The sequence below is a fragment of the Passer domesticus genome, chromosome 3, assembly GCF_036417665.1.
Source record: "Passer domesticus isolate bPasDom1 chromosome 3, bPasDom1.hap1, whole genome shotgun sequence".
Classification (NCBI taxonomy): Eukaryota; Metazoa; Chordata; class Aves; order Passeriformes; family Passeridae; genus Passer; species Passer domesticus.
In genome coordinates this window covers 99,810,469-99,825,988 of record NC_087476.1, presented here as the reverse complement: position 1 = coordinate 99,825,988, position 15,520 = coordinate 99,810,469, and the positions used below count along the sequence as shown (strand labels likewise).

The 15,520-nt window shown below is 36.3% G+C and overlaps 1 protein-coding gene across 4 annotated transcripts in view; it reads left to right on the top strand.

Annotated features, from left to right (window-relative positions):
- Nucleotides 1–15,520, top strand: part of PLD5 (phospholipase D family member 5) — a 334,219-nt gene that overhangs the window by 110,393 nt on the left and 208,306 nt on the right. For all 4 annotated transcript variants that reach the window (XM_064414641.1, XM_064414645.1, XM_064414642.1 and 1 more), the window contains 2 exons: nt 2,682–2,768; nt 13,751–14,949. The gene's annotated coding sequence lies outside the window, so the exon portion shown is untranslated. The remainder of the gene's footprint in view (nt 1–2,681; nt 2,769–13,750; nt 14,950–15,520) is intronic.

Sequence of the window (15,520 nt, the reverse complement as noted above, 5' to 3'; positions counted from 1 at the left end):
GTATCCATTTCCTTTGTACTCATTGACCTGCAGATTTATTTGACATTATTCTATCTGTCTGATAGAGTTTCTGCTTGAAAATGTACAGACAAAATCACTCTGTTGGCATTCATTCTAGGAGCATTATTCTCTGTTATTAGTGTGTCAGGAATGCACTTTATAATTTGAATAGTACCATGAATAAAATGAACTTTAAAGTCACATAGACTTATGAAATTTCTGGTGACATTCTGAATATGAATTCTATATATATGTATGCTCATGTTATTAACTACTATTTGCTGATCTGTTTCATGTTTTTTCAGTTATTATGGTCTCCCCTTACAGTTTTTGTAATGAACTCAGAGCTACCCTGACTGATGCAGACATTGCAGATTTATTTAATAAGATTCCAAGCACTTCACTGGGATGAAGAGAGCTTTTGAGCCATAGATTGATATGTTCGCATGCCTCCATTTCACAAAAACTTGAAATCAGTGAGTGTCTGTGGTGGAACTCAGATGTATAACAAATGCATCACTTTTGAATTACTACTTCAAATTATTTCAGTACTGTTAATATGAAATTGCTGATATAAAATGTAAGACATTTTTAAAATAAATATATTTAGAATTATGTTAGAACATCAGTGAAAATTTTGGGTTCTGTTAAAGATATTTTCTTCCAGTCAGAGAGGCATTGCAAATGTTCTGAAGTGAAATTTGGATTAATCTCAGTTCTCCTAGCTTTTTCCAGGTCATCTTTTCTGTTCCCTAAGACTCTACCTTTTTTTATCTCTCATATTCTCATAGTGGTTTTGGCCCTATGGTAAATGTTTTCAGCAGTGGCCCTTTCCCAGAGACACATTATTGAAGTCCTGTCTTCCTTGAAGAACTTGGGAAATTTTATTACAGATTTTGATAGAGATTGGCTGTTATCTCTTCAACATTTATTGAAGGGATAAAAATTATGTCAAATTCAATATTACTAAATGCTACATAAATGTTAGATTTTACAGTGAAAGGATTATACATTGCTGCATTATTAATCAATTTTCAGAAGAGCGTGGGTATCTCATGGCTCCTGTTTGACTATTTTATTATAATTATTTCCTGTATCAGTAAATGTAACTACCTAACAATGTCTGCTTTCAATTATGGCAGGGAAATTTCTGAAGATTTTTAAAGTGAAATATTTTCTGAAATTTTCATATATGTGAGCAATATTGTTTATGCTAAGCTGCTGTTGTAAATGGGTGGACTAAGATGATTTTTGAAAGTATGCTTTCTTTCAAACATGCAGTTACCAACATCTTGTCACTATACCATCTGTCTAAATATTTTCAGAAACATGATTACAAATAGTTCCTATGTTACCTTTTTTGTTTGGCAAATGGCTGCAAGAAACAATGGCTGAATCGTACTGTCAGTTTTGCCATTTTTTACAGTGAGACAAGAATAGTAAGTTTCTCACAGGAAAAAAATCACTGAAAGACTTCTTCCCCAGTTCTTTTCCACAGCACGTGGTGTTTCTTTTGTAAATATCAACTTGAATGATATATACCCTGCCATTTGGAGATCTCGCTGGAGTGTGAATAACAATGATGATATACTCACTATAATGAATGAGCTGCTTGAAACAAGTGCAAGGTTTTACATCATAATATTGAACTTGGTTCAATTTCTTGTCCTCAGAAAGCCAGAAGTAATTGAAATGCTGTTTAGTTCTTTAATTACGTGGATTGGTGACAAACTCATTAATATTTAAGTGGACAATCTACAAATTCTAATGCACAGAATAAAAAATTTCCAGGCTAAATAGATTTAGGCTAGGAGTTTTGTCCTTAAAGCTGACTAAGTTAGATAGCACAATGCAACTTTTGAAGATATAAAATTAATTGATCATGGAAACAGGAAGGCCAAGGAATATGTTCTCTTAAGACCAAAACTCTCTTAAGAAATTTCTCTTAAGACCAAAACTGTTCTTTGGACATATGACATAATGCCTTTGCATTACTTAATTCATTACAATTAAAAGTGTGTTCATCTCATAGCATGAAACAGAATTTTTGTTCTACATTTTTAGTTGGTGCACTTTTTTCTGCTTTTCCTAACTTCCCCATTCAGGCTGACTATGGGGTTTGAGTGCTTTTGTGTTGGTTAGAGAGGAATCTCTTATTCCTTGTGTAAAAAATGTTACTATTTTCAAGTTAAAACCATCCTTTAAATATTAACAATATTAAATATTTTAAGATGAAAGGTAGCCCTATGATGAAGAACTATTTAAACTATGGTTTATGGTCTACTTGTCATAAAAAATTCTTTACCATTACAAATGTGTTCCTGTGTTATGAAGTAAAAACTATTCACCAAGGATTTCCCACCTACGTGCTGTTAATATTTTAAGTAAACCTTTTTTCTTAAAATACAGTTCCTTTTGAGTTTAATTTCATCTAGTGATTTTGAAAGTAATTTTATCTACAACCACTGGAAGCTCAATAATTTTGAAAATAATTTTATCAACAATCACTGACGGCCTCTCTGAGTATTTCTGTGACTATCTGTGAGGGATCCTCTTCTGTTATGTATTTTTAAGTTAGTAAGAGAGGGTCTTAATCTTCGGAAATAATAAGTCTTGCGTAAGAGAAACCATTTTTCATCCTGCTAAAACTGCATCTGTTTTCTTTTTGATGCGAGAAAAAGTATTCTGTGGAACAACTACCTGCAAAAGAAGAGCTACACGGAATGTTTAATGCAGCTGCTATAGAGAACTCACGCTGGAGAATAATAGTGAGTGAAATTAATCCTCTTTCAGTGTTTCCTGTACTGCAAAGTGTAAGTTGCAGCCATTTGGCTATTCTTTATTCATCATTGCATTAAACTGAGGAATAAATAATTAATGTGTTTTTCTCCTTAGCATGAAACAGGGTGATTACAAAGGGAAAAGGAACTCAAAGATGTAGAAAGATGATTTGAAATGCTAATGAATTTTGCAGAAATGATTTGTCAGGAAAAAAAGCAGTGTCACAGTAGATGCATATTGCTTGAAGAAAAATGCGAGGCTCTCAGTGAAAAGATCTTAAAAAGGACATGAAGAAAAGTGACGGAGTGGCACTGTACAGTCTTGTGTTTCTGTAGTTCCTAGAGAGATGGGCACAGATAATTCAGAAAAAATAGACCATATGACTCAGCTCACTTTTAGAAACCGATGGGGCTGGATTTTACTGCTACAAAAGCCAGTAACAACCATTGTGTAACAGACTAACACAGAATTTTGCTAACTCAAAGAACAAGATATTATAAAAAATTCTGTGTGACAGAAGTTGCTTATTTGATTATGCTCATATTATTTTAGATGATGCTGCACTGCAGCAACTGTATAAGACAAACACATTAAACATGTTTACAACATATATATAATGACAGGTGTATGTTCTCTCTGTCTCTCTCTCTATATATAGATACATACAGAGATATATATATATATATATATACACCCACCTGTGTATATCTACCTGTACATCATGATTGTCTATAGTGTTTCTTCAGTGAGCCAACTCTGTGGTTAAATGCTATGGTTTAACAGGCAAAAACTGAATTATGTTCTATGCCTATTGATGCTATTGCTAATGCATATTATTTTTTATTTTTTATTTAAATCTTGGTTGGTCAAATGATGGACATTGAGGTCATCAAGTGATAGATTTTCCATTGAAGTCGTTATTTTCATTTCAGCACCTCAGTGTAAACAGCTATATTTTTTTAAATTAGTATGACCCAATTTAAATTCCCTTTTAATAATAATATTAACCTATGAACAGAAGGGATCTGAGTTTATTTTCAGAATAAAACCATGTTTTTAATTTCATAGTAGGGTGGCATCAGTGCATTCAATGAAGAGTACATGGACTATTTTTTCTTTTTAAATCTATAGTAAATGTAAGCATATAAAAGTGTGAATAAATGCAAATGAACAGCACTACTGGAAATGTTTGGCTTTGTCCTAATAAACTGACTGAATTACAGAAAATACAAAATTTTTAGTTTCAGGTTGTTAGCCTATTCACTATCTCTTCTTAGTGGCTGATCAATTCTTCATCCTTCAGGTTATTTAGACTTGCCCAGTAGTCTTCACGTCTTGGAAGCAGAGCATTTGAAGCTGAACACTGTCAGTTATAGGCTGAATCAATATTTTATCAGCTCAGTAGATGTTCTTATGTATAAAAACATGTCAGAGGATGTTTTGTTTTCTAGAACACTGAGCGTTAGTGCAAAACCACAATTTTTTCCCCCAAAACTATTTTTAGATAAACTGTGCTTTGGATTTTGATGTAGTAAAAAATAAACTGAGCTTTATCCATGAAGCAATTTGTCTCTGACCCAGTTTTCATAGGAAATTAAATTAATTTTTCATGCTGAAATGACAGAGAGCTTGTGATTACATAGCTGTATGCATTTGTAGTACCTTTTGACCTTGCCTTTCATTAATGCAGCTATTTCACTTGTACTTTGACATTCAGAAACTCTGAAGTTATTCTAAATACTATTTAGAGACTTTCTTGGAAGGGACTTTGGAGGACATGATAAACCTGTGCTGTCAGAGCAGCTTTGGGACTTGTACACAGGAATTTTGAGTCCATTGGCAGGAATTCTACAACTTATTTGGGCAGCTGGGTACAGTGTTTAAGCAAACTCCTTTAGGGGAATTTTTTTCTTCTCTTTGGAATTTCCCTTTCTGCAGCTTGTGAGTGTTGCCTCTACTCCTTTTGCTATGCACTTTCAAGAAGACACTGGCCTTTTCCCATGTATTTTCTCTATAGCCATTTACTTGGTAATTGAAAACTATGATTTTATAGCTCTTTAACCTCCCTCAGACTGAACAGTTGCACTTCCCTTCACTTCTTCCCATATTTCATACCGACATGCACTTAAGCCCCTTAGCCACCAGGATACCGATCCACTGGATTCTTTCAGCTGTTTGCATTCAAGTTTTCCTCCCAAACCAAATGGTTCAAAATTTCTGGTAAAAAAATTAAGTTCACTGAGAAAAATACTTCTCACAACTGTCTTTTAAACAGGAAAACATTTCTAGGTTCACTTTAATTTTTTAGCTTTACCTGAAATATACATTGTCTCTGCAAAATTATGAATTATATTAATAATTTGTCATGGTTTTTGCATTTTGATTCCCTTTTGGACTTAAAAGCATGGTGCCTTTCCTTATTTTAGTTCATTAGCAGTAGGGAGGGGTCCCATGGAACTGAGGTTTGTGAGATAAAGCAATGTCAAACTGTCCTGTTACAGTGGTTGGGATTTCAAACACTGAGTTGCTGATAAGCAGCTCTGAATTTGTACCAGGTTGAATCAGGCTGCTTAACAAATGAATCTCTGTAGCTGGCAATTTATGATTTTGCTATACCAATATCACTTTATATTTTATATCTTCCACATTGAAGCAAATTTCTGTCACTCTTACTTTTTCCTATCAGAAACTGCTATAGCAAAACTTAGCCTAGTAAAGAGACCTCATTTCACCTTGCCTCAAAGCCCAGTGCTGCAATTAACAGTACAGAAATAGGTGTATAATAGAAAGGCAGTGATATAAAAAAGTGTACATTTGTCAGCAGATATAGTCAAAGACCTTCCTTATTCAGGGCCCACCTTCTAAGCATGTGAAAATTAACATCAAGGAGGCCACAATCCTTCTGTGTATCAACTTTTAAATTCCTTCTGCCATTTTTCTCATCTGGTATCAGTGCTTCTCTACAACCAAAGGTTGCTTGGAACAGTGCTTCCTTCTATGGGTAGAAAATGGTCACCACTTTCACACACTTCTCTTTTTTTGCTCTTTTTTAGGGTATCTGAAGACCTATAGATAGCAAGAAAAAAGCTATGTCTAATTTTTTAACAGTTCTCTTTCCAAACCTATGAGTGAGGCTGGAGTGAGTAACTGCAGAGACCCTCTGTGGTACTGCCAAGCTGTCCTCACCAGAGTTCCCACAGCCCACATATCTGCAGAGATTTCTCAAAGAGTCTTCACAAGCTTAGCTGTTACAGTGGCTGTTCCAATGGAAAGTTGCAGCCAACATCAAAAGATGGATTCCCAATGGGTTGGATCCCAGTAGGTGGAGTAGACCTCAGGGTTTTTCAGATGGGATCAGCTAAAGAATTTAGAGAATTTGAAGAAAGGATTGAGTAAGATTCAATTTCTACCTCATCTGTACATTGTTTCTATACATGAAAAAGGTAGTATGGAGCATTTTTTGTACTTGCTTCTGACGTTGAAAAGTCCTTCTTCTAGGACAGAATTTCCCCAGATGTGGGGTTTATAGGGAATATTCAATAAGCATGGTTGCATTACCTGCTAGAGCAATATTGGACTGTATGGAATTGTTTGACTGTCAGCTAGAAGTTTCTAGAGGGTAGGTTATGTTCACCTGTAGCATTAATGACTGCTTTTTTGGCAGACTCAGCAAAGGATGAAATATTTCTTAGGTATGGAACTTAACATGACATCTCATTCCTGCACAGAGCATCAGAGCATGGAGCTTACAGGAGAAATTTGTGTCATTGCTGTGTTTTCTCTCTCCCATGGATAAACAGCTTCAGCCCAAACCTGGTGGTTTTTGAACACAGCATTTCCCTGACAATAGGTGGTTAATGAAGAGGATATTGATAACTAAGCTCCCTGCTGTGAACTTAGAAGTACCTTTTGGAAGAAATCAGGCATGCCATTAGCTCAGAAAGTCTCAAAATATTTACAATAAGAAAAAGAACAAAAGGAAACAAACAATAAAAAGCATAAACTTAGTCCGCAGCATGAAAACCACATATAATTAGAGATAAATTTAGGGTTTTTTGTATTTTTCATTTTGCTACTTATTCACATTTCCACAAACTAATAGCATATGTGAAAAAGTCAGATTAAAGATAGTATGTGATCTATGTGGTTTAGATAGTCACTGCTTCTTTTTTCTTGTCTGTGACATCTGAAATGTTGCCTAAGTGTATTGATTCACTAGCTACATTGATTTCTTTTAATCAATCAATCAAATAATAATGCTGATAAAAATGATAGCTAATATGATAAATTCCTCACTTGCAGTGGATATTGTCAGTAGATTATTAAATTTCTTTGATTGTTACCTTTTTTTTTTTTTACTTTCCTTTGATTCTTACAGCCTGTTTTGAATTACATCACCTGAAGTGAAATACACATCTCTTGCTCAGACACCATCTCAAGGGTTGTTGACAATCCGTCCTTCAACACAGTAGCTATTGAGAAGGAATTCTTCACTCCTTAAATCAAACTCATCTCCTGGGAGATGAGAGATAACATAACATTTGTGTGTCAGAGGGAAAAAACCCACAGTTCAACAACCTCCAGTCTGTAAAAGTCTTTGCTCTCCTTTTGACAGCACAAAATTTGTGTATTGACTTACTGCTGTCCTGACAAGGCACTTGAAAATTATGTGTGGTTGTACTGTGGACCAAAGGTGCAAGAGATTAGCTACCAACTGCCCAGGTTTGATAAAAGAGAAACTGTCTTGAACCTGACCTCTGGTTCTCCTGAAAAAACATTCCTTCCTTATCACATTAAGCTAAAATGCAATGAAATTGATCTAAATGTGGGGGTTGACAAGCACACCTCAGATAAAAAGTAAGTAGCTATCAAAAACTTTCAGATCTGTTTGGAAGTAATGGCTCAGCTGGATTTTATTTTGTGTGAGGAGAGATTGCTACGCTCCTTTTCTTTGAACCAAGGTACCATGAGTCGTATTTATATCCCCTGCTGCATCAAATTAAGCAGAAACAAAGAAAATGTGCTCTACTTCATCAAACCTCTTTGTCTGCACTTTCTCTTCAAAACTTATCACTGTCATGTCCCCTGACAGCACACCTCACACTAACAGCACTTTATCAGATTTTTTAATACCATTCAAAGGAAAGCTGGATTTACTTAAAGGGGCCAATTTAAAATTGCCGATTTTAAAATTGATGTATTTCATTAATTTGTAAAATTGCTCTTTGTTACAAACAGTGTCTATTATTGTTTCATATGCTGTATGTTTTATTTTGGGTTTGCCAGATTCTTGCATCTTCTAAATGGTACTGGAGCCCACACAAGAAAGGACCCACACTCTTCCCACACTCTTGAAAGGGAAGATAGGGAAGTAGGCCCTTTTTAGAAAAGTGAGTACAGGAATATCTTCATGGTGAACTGAGAAAAAAGAGTATAGGCAGGAGTACAAAGGCTGAGGTAAAGAAGTAAATTAAGATACTGGGAGTAAATGAGTTGGGATCAAGGAACTTATAGTGAGAGAAAAGGGTAAAGACTAGAAGAAGAGAGAAAGAGTAACTGTAATAAGGATGAAGGTATAACTTTGGTCCCTGTCCTGCATATGTGGTGGGAATTATGGGGATGGGTTTTGTCCTTATAAGAGTATTTGAACCTCTCCAAGATCCACATAGAAATTGGGATCTGGGGATGTGTGGCCTTTAGGAAAATTTGAGCCTTTCCCTGTGCAGGGTAGCTATTGAAATTACCTTCACCATAATTAGGAGAATGGGTAGGCAAAAGGAATACTCAGCCTCATCTCTGTGTGCCCAGGAAGACAGTCAAACTCTAACGTGGCTCTCATGTCAAACCATTACAGTTTTCACAGGGGTTTTTTTGCACATCATAGAGGAGTAAGGTTTCCTGGTGCCACTGTACTTTCTCATAACTCTGACTGGCTGCTGTTTCCAGTGTGAAACAGCATGATATGAATTCTAAATTATTACTTTCTGTGAGTACGGCATATTCTTCCATTTGAATATATGCCAGAATATTGCTAAAATATAAAGCAAAATTTTAAGAAGGTAGAATTTTAAGGAAAGGATACTTAAGTAACCTGAATTTATTTTCCCTGTTAGCCAACTTCATTGTGCATTAACATTTCAGAGGTCCTGGTTTCCTCAGATGAGTCAAGTTGTTCAAAGCCTTGAAGAACAAAAGAGTAATTAGATTAGTCAGGTCTAAATATCAGTTGAGAAGAAAAGGTAGATAAATTGTCAATATAATAAAAGATTAAATTAATTGCTGACAAATCCATAATAATGCATGTTAGATGCTATTTGTAGGCACTGTTGAATTCTAAATGATGATATACTGAAGTATAAAGATGGGAATTATTGTTTCCAAATCACAACAGGCCTCTAGCCCTAGACCTTACTAAGGCAAAGATAAATATTATGAATGAAAGGGAAATAATCTTGACGTTAATTAATCAATAACTCTTTAATAAGTTGTACATGATTTCATTGGACTATTGTATGAAATTTTGATAAATAGACAAAATATAATAGAAGTTTCCTTTTTGCACTTGAATATACAAGGAATTCTTTAGAGTGGAAAAATTGCTAACAAATTAAATGTATTTTAGGAATTTAAAATAGACAACATTGTAAAACACTATTTCATAGATGGGAAGTGACATTTTTCATCATTTTAATGAACTTCAACAGTAAGGAAAATTAAACTTAAAGTAGGAAATAAGATTGGTTATGAGAAATGCATGATACTGCTGCATAGCATGTAGAAGTGAGAAGTGAGTAAATGGATATGGAAAAGAGCTGTGGCTTGGATTCCTTTTCAAGCTGCTGTCAGTTGGACATCACAGAGCACTGTTTTGGCACTAGTATTTTATGTTTCACTTGGTAATTTTCGAAGGAGCCTGAGACCAAGCTAGTATCTGACTTCATAGAAAATTCTAATAAGGAAGAGATGTCCTCAGCTGGGCAAGAACACAAACTCTGAGGCAGTCACTGAGAATCCTGACACATACACGTCAGTGCTGCAACAGTCAGTGGTGAGTCAGGGGAGCAGGTTGTAGAGGAGAGAGGAGTAGAAGCAGAGGCAGATAATCAATGGGGAAAACAACTAGAACAAACAGCCACAAATTTTTGTGGAAAATACAGCAAGTGTCATCTTCTTCTGGATGTGAGAAAGAGCCAATTTCGTGGTGCATGAACATACCTGCTTTGTTATAATGCCTTTCATGTACCCGGTATCATCGAACAGATAAATTCTTTCTGCCGTCCTTCACAAGTGCTCAAATTACTCCATAACAGTATAAAATCATGTATGAATTTTCCCCCTCCCAGTCTGAGTAGTTCTCAGAGAGAAAACAATTTCTAGTGGTGTATTGTCATTTGCCAAGGAAGGAATCAAAGATTAATTTTTGTACTATTGCTAAGTATGTGTTCCCCACTTTGCCCTTTCCTGTGTCACAACCCATCTTGTGCATTCCCTCATTTTTCAATCAGTTTGTGCTGCTTGCCTGTTACTGAGAGCTGCCCCTCAGTATCTTCTGCTTTTAATCTCTCCCATCCTTCCTTGTGTACTGTGGTCACTTCACCTCAGTTGTATATCTGCAAATCAAAGCAATTGGGTATGCCACCAAAACAAAAGGCCTGTTTTCATGCATGCACACAGCACTGTGAATGCCACAGAGAGCTCATGGCTCCCTCACCCTACAAGCACAGTTCTTAGGACTGCATTAGGTCACAGTTGATATAAAGAGATTAAATTCATGCTCAATATCACTCAATGGCCTTTCAAGAGCATCATACACATCAGCTGACTGAACCTTACTGCCCTACCAAAGCAGTTTAACTCTTCTGCTATAATAGAGGAACAAAACAGATTTGCTGCCAGCCACAGTACATCAGTAGCACAGCTGAGCTCAGAACTGTAATGTTTTATCAACAGCTGACTGTAACCACCAAGTTATATTCTCTCCTGTATGCAAGCCTAGACTCCAGGGCCTCAGCTGAGACCACACTCATCCAGCCTAAGCACAGATCCTGCACTACAGAAAAAGCTCCCTCCCTTTCCACATATTCACCACACTTTGCAAACATTAACTAATTAGTTAATCTGAGGTCCCACTTAGAAATGAGATACTTTTTTTTAGCATCTGATTTAAAGATAATTAATTAAGATACATTTTTGGCTTATTAAGCTCATCATAATAAGGACGTTATTTTGATTAGTCTAACACTGCACTCTCTCTCTTAATTTTTTTACTCTAAATTCATATCATGCTTGATGAAAGAGTAAAAATTGCTTATTGACAATTTCACAGTGAATAAGAACAGCAGGGGACAAGTTTACACTTATAAAAGCAATTGTGTTTTCCCATACTTTATCCAGATATCCAGAATGCTTTTGTTTGGTAGTAACTACAGAGGGCCACTTGTCCCCTTATTTACATCCAACACTGCATCCAGTTCAATGGAATTTCAAAGCCCTCTGGAACATTCTCTCTAGGAAGACAGTGTTTCTCTATATTTCTCTCCTCAAAAGCACAGAATTACATCACAAACAATACTTGAATGGAAACTCACAACAAATGTATCAATCCTCAGTTCTGGTGAGGAGAGAACAGCAAGGACAGACCTGCTTATCTGTTCCCAGAAAGCTTAAATCTTAGATGCTACTGAAAACCAAGCCCACTAAATGCCTATTTTTTAAATTTTTTTTTAGGTCCAGTTCAATTCACTGTCCATCAGGCTTTTACATTCCTGTACTACTGATACGATAAGGTACTCACTCTGACCTGCCTTAGAATAAACAATTAAAAAACCAAGTAAACAAGTAATGACCTCCAGAAAACAATAGAGTGCTAAAAGCAGATTTTTCAATGTTATCTTATTGACTAGTAAGGAAGAAAAAGATTTTTTGCAGCACATTTCTACTAGTCTGCATCTACATTTAAATAGACAACTTTTAAGTAAACTTTGACAAAACTTCTGATGTCAATAAATTAATTAACTTTCTCCTTTTTTCTCATTGCCTCTTGTAAGAATGGGTGCATTTTTTAAGTCATATGCTGTTTCTTGTTAGAAGGAAGTAATTAATGAGTGCCTGGGAGAATTTCTTTTCTTAAATGTAGCTCTTCACTTTTCAAAGTCCCAGACTTACCATTAGACTATCTTTATTATCAAGATTCATTTATAGAGCTAGAGTTTGGCTATCTCATCTTTTCTCTTCTAACTTCCTTTTTATTATTTTGTCCCCTCTGTGAAGACATAGAGCAGGAGCTAAGGCTTCCTTCCCTTTGCTACTGTTCTCCCCTCTTTCTTCACCTTCCTTCATATTTCTTTACATATTATTTGTCACCCTTTGAATGTGCAGTAAACTTCATCTACCGCTTATCCAGCAGGGTATTCAACATACATGCATCTTAGATGTGTAACTTGCACATATTCAAGCAAGACTTGCAAATACAGTTGCTGGAAGAGCTGTTACTATTAGCAGAACATTCAGAAAACAATCATTACGTCTTGGACTTTAAGGAAAACTTTCAAATTGTGATTAAAAGACAAGCCTAAGAATTGAAGCTCATAACTTTAATCCACAAAAAAAAAAATACAATGAGATCAAGACTTTAGGATTTCTCTTGTGCCAAACATCACTCCTACCTCATTGCTGCATAAGAGATAATTATTTCTTTTTCTGTATTCTCACAGGAGCTACTGAACTTCTCTCCTCCTCCCTTTGCTAACATATCACCCTATCTTACAACTACTAACTCCTACCTCTTCTTTTTTCAGGCTGATGACTGATGATAATTAAACTGAGACCAATTTTCATAAGCTGTTTGAAGTGTTTTGTTTCTGTTTTCTTACCTGAAAAATGTCTGTGCAAAAAAGCTTGCATATTTTTTCCATCTGTATCAACTGCTCTAAAAAAATACACTTTTCCATTCAAACTATGATCACCACATGTTTTCTACTAATGGGGAGGCTTTCACTGATTTTGGTAGCAATGAGATGACATTTTTTACCTTCATCTAGTTATGACCATATAAACCAGGACTGTTCAGTAGGATGCCAGCAACATTAATTCCACTTGGTCTCTCTTTTTCCATTAATACTTGGCATAACCTCTAATGATTTGTTTGCCATCTGATCAATGAGTAAGCTATCAGAATGCAAACTGGATGCCAGGTTGTAATAAACTGGGAAGTCCTGCAATACTCAGTGGATCTCAGAGAAAGACCATGACCTGAAAAAAGGAGAGATGCTTCATACCTTGTGGGCACAGTTACGAAGCAGCAGCATCCAGTCATTTCTGCTTTCAGGTGCAGAAAAAAGCCTCAAAGGAAATTGGGCTCCTGGAAAATTCAGCACTTCTTTCACCCATAGGTTACACATGTATGTGTAAGCATGAACGTAGCATGGACTAACTTGACAGAAGAATTGTTGAATGAAAGAATGAAATGTCTATCTTGAGATCAGTTTTAGCTTTGAGGAGCCATAAGTGTGAGATGGTATCATCATGGTGGATTAGATTATCTCTGTAAAGTACTGTGAGTCATGTGAGCTCATTCCATAGGAGAACAAATCATAAAAACAATAATAAAACATATCTATACAGTGAAATTAAAAAAAATCAGAATAATATCCCTGTCCCTAAATCTAATTTGTGTCCATGTGCCTATGCCTATGTTGCTTATGGCTGGTTTCTTCTACAGCAGGGAAGCTGTTTACCACATGGCTTACATGTTATCCTATAGCCCTAAAACACAATTACTTTTATGTTCAAAGTGCTTGAAATATTGTGAGGAATGTTCTACATTCCACCAAAATGTTTTCATCACCTGGCACTGACATTGTTTATGACAGGCCCTAGGATTCTTTGGTTGTAAAGGACAGGGTGGTAAACAATTTTACAGGGTGGGGAGAGCTGACAGTGTTGCAGTCTTATGATCACTCTTTTTCAGTTTAATCCCTGATGTGAATCATCCCCAGAAGAAGTGAGGGTGCTTTGGAGAAAACTGGTATGAACCATTCAGGCAAAGCCTGGGGGAGAAGGAACAACTGAACATTGCACTCAGCCAGGGGTCAAGCACTCAGGTTTGATTCTTTCATGTTACCATTACATACATCCTTGAGGTTTCACCGCTAAGCAATTTTTCAGACTAACACTTTTGAAAACAAAAGGTCACTGTGAAAAAAATCTATTATAGTAAGGTTTTGCAAAAGACGACAGGAAAAGGGCTGTATTAGAAGGAAAAAAGAAGAATATTTGGAGCACAGGAAAGAGAGCCCTATTCCTTTTGAAAAAGTGTAAATAGAAGGCAGGAGGAAGAGAGCCAAAAAGAGAGACAAAGGTAAAGAGAGGACAAGGCCAAATAGATTGTATAAGAGAGACTTGCAAATAAAAGCACAGAAGTCAGGAAACTGGGCAAAATTAATCAAGCTGGGAGCAAAGTGGAAGCTAGCTGTAAAAGGTCACAGCAAGGTGTGCTCATGGGATTGAATCAGGTTTTAAAGGAGGCAGGTGAGTCAACCTGCAAAAAAAGTTGAAGACAGCTTCAGGAAGATGAGAATTTAATCCACAGGAGAACTGGGATAGAGGGAAAGCAGCATGTAGAGGTAGCTCCGGTGTTATTTTTTTCATGACAATTAATAAAGGTATTTTAGGTAGGCAAAGTGAAAATGTTGGTAGTTAGCTGTAAGTAGCTATTGGCCTCATTTGGTCTCAGTACTAACCAGATGTACCTGCTACATATTCTGATGGCTTCCTTCCTCCTTAAAAATTTTACTTTGTCTATGGAGTTCAAGTAATAGATGATGTATGAGCTCAGGCACAGCTGCACAGGGCCTGCTCTCAGTAGGATCTCTCTTCAGGGAGTGCCTGAAACCCAAGCTGAGGCCACTGAAAGAGCAAGGGTAGACACAAATCTTTAATTTTAAGCATCAAGCTTCAAGCTGCAGATGAGCTCGTCAGAGTCCTCTAATTCAACCTGGAGATCTCCACCGCTTAGATATCTCTGCTGCTCCCCAGAACCAACATCTAATCAGTCCAGCTCACCCTGCAGAATTTGCTAACATCCTTGAAACTAGTCCAAAGCCTCGTATGACTGTTCAAGCAAATGGAAAGAAAACAAAGTTTCTACTAAAAAGAACTTCCAAGAAGGTGAGGGCAGCAGGATGGATGGATGACTCAGTGTAAACACACCACCCTCAGAAATAATGCTGAAATCCCGAGCTCATTGTAATCTTAGAGAAACACTGTTCAGCACAGGAAATTAACAGTGCAACAGAAGAGGTTTGGATTAGTCATTAAGTGGCTAGACAGATATATAACTTGATGACAATCTCCTCAGTCAGAGCACAAAACATATGGTCACTTCATTCTCTTTATTTCAACATGTCAATCACAATTGTGAAAGATCCCCATCTTCCACTCTTCTTCAAAATTAGTATTGGGAATAAGCATAGACACTGTGGGTTTTTTTGGTCATATAGGAGATCACCACCCCAATTCTATTATTACTTCTTCATTTTGAGGACTATTATTAAAACGTAAAAGGAAGGTGAACTAAGCTATGTATAAGGAGAGGACAGACATGTGGAAGTATTCCCAGGTAATAATAGGATTCACCCTGCCCACTCTATGACTGATACAATGCAAATATTGCATGTTTTGCTCCTCATATGCATTTGTCACACTAAATTGGATGACAGATCTGTTGCTATCTCACAAT